Source organism: Pteropus vampyrus, unplaced genomic scaffold (genome assembly GCF_000151845.1).
Source record: "Pteropus vampyrus isolate Shadow unplaced genomic scaffold, Pvam_2.0 Scaffold141, whole genome shotgun sequence".
Classification (NCBI taxonomy): domain Eukaryota; kingdom Metazoa; phylum Chordata; class Mammalia; order Chiroptera; family Pteropodidae; genus Pteropus; species Pteropus vampyrus.
Window position 1 is genome coordinate 334,666 of NW_011888922.1, and position 5,408 is coordinate 340,073.

A 5,408-nucleotide genomic window follows, 5' to 3' on the forward strand; every position below is an offset into this window, starting at 1 on the left:
CCAGACAACTCAGTTCCTCCCTGTATGTCCCTGGTGCCTTTTGAGCTGCTGTTCCAATGCTGGATCTCTGAACAAGTTCTTCAGGGGTAAGTCCATGCACTGGCCCTTTAAGAGGAAAGCCTGGGACTTCTGCAGCCCTTCATATAACTCAGCTACATCCAAATTTTGTGGGGCCTTCTCTTTCTGTCACTGGATCCCTTGGTTGGGTATCTGCTGTGAGACTAAGACCCCTTGCTCTTCTAGGGAGACCTCTGCAGCCAAGATATCCCTCCTGATTTTTAACCACCATATGTGGGATCAGTCCTTCTGGTCTTTGCCCCCCTTACCAGTCTCAAAGTGGCTTCTGTATGTCCTTAGTTGTAGGACTTTTTGTTCAGCTAGATTTCAGGTGATTTTTCAATGTTGGTTGTTCTATAGTTTAGTTGTAATTTTGATGTGGTCATAAGAGGAGGCAAGCACAGCATTTACCTACTCTGCCATCTGTTTATTTTTCTTCCAACTCTTTCTTCTTGTTCTTTGGAGTGGCTAATTTCTTTCGTTATATTTTCAGGCCTACTATTACTTTCTTCTCTTATTTCTAATGTATTGTTATTGTTGAGCCCATCTAGAAAATATTTTATTTCAGCTATTTTATTTTTCTGCTCTAGGTTTCCCATTTTTAAATAGTTTACATTTTGCTCTTGAGATTTTTCTGACCATTTATATATACATTTTAGCATATTTTCTTTCAATTCCTTCAACACATTTGTGTTTAATTTTTTTAAATGTCTGCATATTATGTGCCTTGAGGACTTTTTCTGCTAAAGTAAGCCTCTTATCCCATAGCTTCTAGTATATGCCTTTTTTTTAAAAAAAATAAGTGCCATATTTTCCTGTTTAATAATTTTTGGTCGAAAACTGGACTTTGTAGCCAATACTCGGTTGACTCAGGATTTTATCATGTTCTCCTGAATATTATTGGGGTAATATTAGGTGGCTAACTTGCTTGCATTTATTTTAAACTTATTTTTCCCCAGGCCATACAACTGCTGATATTAGTTCCTATGGCATCTCACTGCTGATCTTCTAATCTGTGCTCCTAGATATTTTTCTTGTTCTTGAGAACTGCGGGGATCAGGAAAGGACTTGAACAAAGATAATGTTCAGTCTCCATTGTTTCCTTGCTTTTAGGGATTCCCCATAATTTCCAGCTGCTCTACCAGCTTTTGGCTCTGTCAGGAACGTTCATCTTCAGACTGGTAGCATCTGAGATGCTCATGATTGGAAAATACACTTAGTAAAGAAAAACATCAAATTTATATATCTGGACACACATGCTTCTACATTCCATGAGTAGGGTTCTCTTGGGACTATTCTCCTTTACCGTAGGGACCCCTCCATTTTCTTCCACATGTGTTTAGCTGTCAACTAACAATTTAGGCAGTATGAACTGAAATAGGGTCTCATCTCACCCTTTCTGAGGTTATCTCCCTACTAGAATTTTCACTTTAAATTTCCAACTGCTTTTGCATTTCTGAACTGCAGTTTTTCTCACCATAGTTTCTACGATTATAGCTGCATTTGTTAGACAGACAGTGCCCTTGAGCTATGAAGCCTCAAATTCACAGTGCTTACCCCTTCTAGATATATTATTTCTAAAGTAAACTTTCTAATTTGTCTATTTTTGCATATTTTCTATTTTTTTTAAATTCGTATCCAGTATTTTATGCTTGTTATCCATAGTGTTTCACATAAGCATTCTCTCTTTCATCATCACCGAAGTCTAGCCCTGATTTAGTCTGATGTGCCTTTAAGCTTCAGGCCACAGCTCCTTTTAACTGTAGGGAAGATCTTCCTGATCAGACTACAACTACTTTCAACAACTCCTGCACCTACTTGGACTCAGGAAGTATCTATAAGATTGTTTTTGATTTAGTATCTTGCCCAGGTTTGAGGTAAGTATACTAATTTCAAGAGCTCCTACTTAGTTTTTCCTAATACCATAGCTCTTATTCTATATGTCCAATATCAATGTGAATGTTCTTTTGACTTCTAAGGATGTCTTTTTAAATTATACATTCAGAGAACCAGAGAAGCGATCACAGAATAGGTGGACACTATGAAATAAGTAAGATTTCATTTATTACTTGATTCCATTATGCCCCTTCCTTTAACAGGGGCTGTGATAGCACTTTAAGTCTTTAGATGCCAGAATCAACTTGGATCCTGAACCCAGCATTCTTCAAAAGATCTGATGATTCATTTTCTTCAGTTTAAAGTTATTCTGTAAGTAGCTATAGATTTCTTTAGAGAAGGACTGGAGAGTGACTATTTTATATATTTCTTATAATGCTTTAGGACCCTTCTACATAAAGACCCTACCTTTCATTCAGTTGATAGAATCTGAATCCAAGAACTAGAGCATCTACATACTTGACAAGACGTTATAACTCTCCATTGCTTCATCTGACCTCAGCTTTCCACTCATCCATTCCTGACTTCTTGGTTGTACATATTAAACAACATTTTTGTTGGTTATTCATCTATCTTGCTGCTGGGAATATCACGCTCTATTAGTCACCCCCATAGGTCTCTGTAGATGTTGCTCTCCTGGGAGAGCCATTCTGACCTGGCTTCCCCTTACAGTGAATACTCTAATCTTCCTCCTGGAAGTTAAATGTACCACTTGGCCTTTGTTATTCTGTGATTTTATTATCCCAATTCTTATTGGGAAGTCCAATTCTATTACTACATCTATTACTATCAACCCAAGACTTCAGAGAACAGTTATTTCTGAGCTTCTCAATAATACTAGTATACTCATAACCAGAGCATTCATTTTCACTATTTATAGAGTATCTTCTGGGCGTTCATGAATAATATAACTAGAGGGTAAGTTTTCTAGTCTTATGTAAACAACACATTCTAATCTGCCTATTTCTCTTTTCAGCCCTTCTTCCATGGTTTACTATGGCAGTTTTAGCATCTATACTTTTTAGAAAACAACATTCAGCTCTGAAGAAAAAGTCACACAGTTAATTAGTGGTAGATCCAACTCTTCCTTCACAACTTCTTTCATCAAGCAAAAAAATTCATAGAGTTTTTTACTTTGTTTCAGTTTGATTTTTATTTATGATTATATTTTTTTGTTTGATTGACTGGTTAGTTTGAATTGAATGAACCTGTCTTAGAAACTTGAGTTTTATCTACAGATTTTCTAACCAGCTGACTTGTTCAGTGGGACAGGGACAGTTTAGCTGTATTTATAGAATCAAAAGAGAAAGAAGAATTGTGTTACAGAGGATAGTGTGTGTGCCATGCTGTGATTGGGAAATAATAATAATAAACTCCTGTTGTTCATTTGTGCAAGGTTTGAAACATGAATTGAACCCCATACTTTAATCCTCATGGATTTTCTTTCTTTCTTTTTTTTTTTTTTTCAAAAAAATAATAATTGCCCTGGCTTTGTCTAAGCGGATTTTCATTCCACGAGTGGTGTGTGACTCCACTGGTTCTGTGTAGAATAGTTCATGACTGAATGGCCTCCTCTGGGACTCCACTTATGATTGAAATTTAAGAATAATACTGGCTCAAAGCTTGTTTATAGCCCTAGAAGTTAAAAAGAAAGTTCAACCACATGAAGATATGGGTTTGTTACTTTCATACACAATGACTCAGCTGTCTCCCAAAGCATCTATTCAGGGTCTGTATTTTCGTATGAAATGTTTCTATGTTACTAAATATGTACACTTAACCACATCCCTGGATCTCTGTGCCTTCATCTGGAAACTAGAATTGATAACCCTAATTTGTAGGGTTATTGCAGGGTTTCCCAACTTCAGCGCTATTGATATTTTGGGCCAGATAATTATTCATTTTGTGCATTGTAGAATGCATAGTGACTTTCCTGGCCTCTACTTATTAGATGCCAATAGTAATCCCCACCCACCCAGTCCTAGCAATCAAAAATGACTATACGTATTACCAAATATCCCTTGGGGGAAAAAATAATGTCACTCCTGTATCCCCAACTTTCTATTAAGAACCACTGCATTATTTTAAAGATAAAAAAGCAACAATAGAAAATAATTACACATTTTGCTTATCATGTGTGTACAGTGTGTCAGAAACTGTTCTCAGGGCTTTATAATTACCCTGCCATTTTATTTTTATAACAGCTTTATGATAAAATATAATAAAGTGGATATTCTTGTCACCTTGGTTTTATAGAAGGGGATACTAGAGCACAAAGAGGTTAACTTTACCAGTGTCAGAGCTAGTTCATGCTATTTGATCCCACAGCCAGTGCTCTAAATCCATGCTAAACAAAGTGGGGTCCCCTGAGAAGCAGCATGAATATCACCTGGGAACTCGTAGAGAATGAAAAATCTCAAATCCCATCCCAGAACTGAATCAGAATCTTCATTTTAACAAGATCCAAGTGATTCACATGCACTTTAAGTTCTAGCAGTTTCTAGAATTAGTAGGTGTTTGTATTAGTCAGGGTTCTCCAAAGAGACAGAATCAACTGTGTGTGTGTGTGTGTGTGTGTGTATGTGTTTGTGTTTGTATGTGTGTGTACACACATATATACATACAGGTCTGTGTTTGTGTATGTAAGAAAAAAAAGACTGATTTTAAGAAATTGGTTCACATGATTATGGAAGTGCAAGCCCCAAATTTGCAAACTTGGCTGGCAGGATGGAGACTCAGGGAAGTGTCACAGTTTGAGTCCACAGGCAGTTTGCAGGCAGAATCCCTTCTTGCTTGGGGGATGTCAGTCTTTTTCTCTTAGGGCCTTCAACAAATGTGATGTGGTTCATCTACATTACAGAGGATAATGTTCTTTACTCAAAGTCTACAGATTTAAAAGTTAATCTCATCTAAAAAAACACCTTCACAGAAACATCCAGGATAATATTTGACCAAATATCTTGGCACCATGGCCCAGCCAAGTTGACATATAACATTAACCATCACAGCGATAAACAAATATTAGCTCTTATTGTTATTGTTGTTAAATAGATGAGGAGAGGATTAAACTCTGTTTTTTCTAATCTCTCAATTCCATCCCCAAATATTCAAGTTATACTGTTGAGTTGTAGGAGCATGGTTTTGTTTGTTTCAGAGTTCAAGAGAAAAATTTCTGATCAAATATAGACTGAGCGGTGAAATGTGTGGAAAGAGAATGCTTCTGAAAGGCAAGCTGGATCAAGAGAACTAAATAATTCCTTGGATCCAGGCAGATGTGGATTTTGATCCTAGCTCTGAAGTATCCAGTGCTTACCATGGGCAAAATGCTTCACCTATATGAGCACTCGTTTTTTCATCTGAGATGGAAAGTAATAACACAGCTGCAGCAGGGCTCTTGTGAGGACTGAAGAAGGTATTATCTTTTATGTACCTCACTCATTGCCTGACATAGGCCT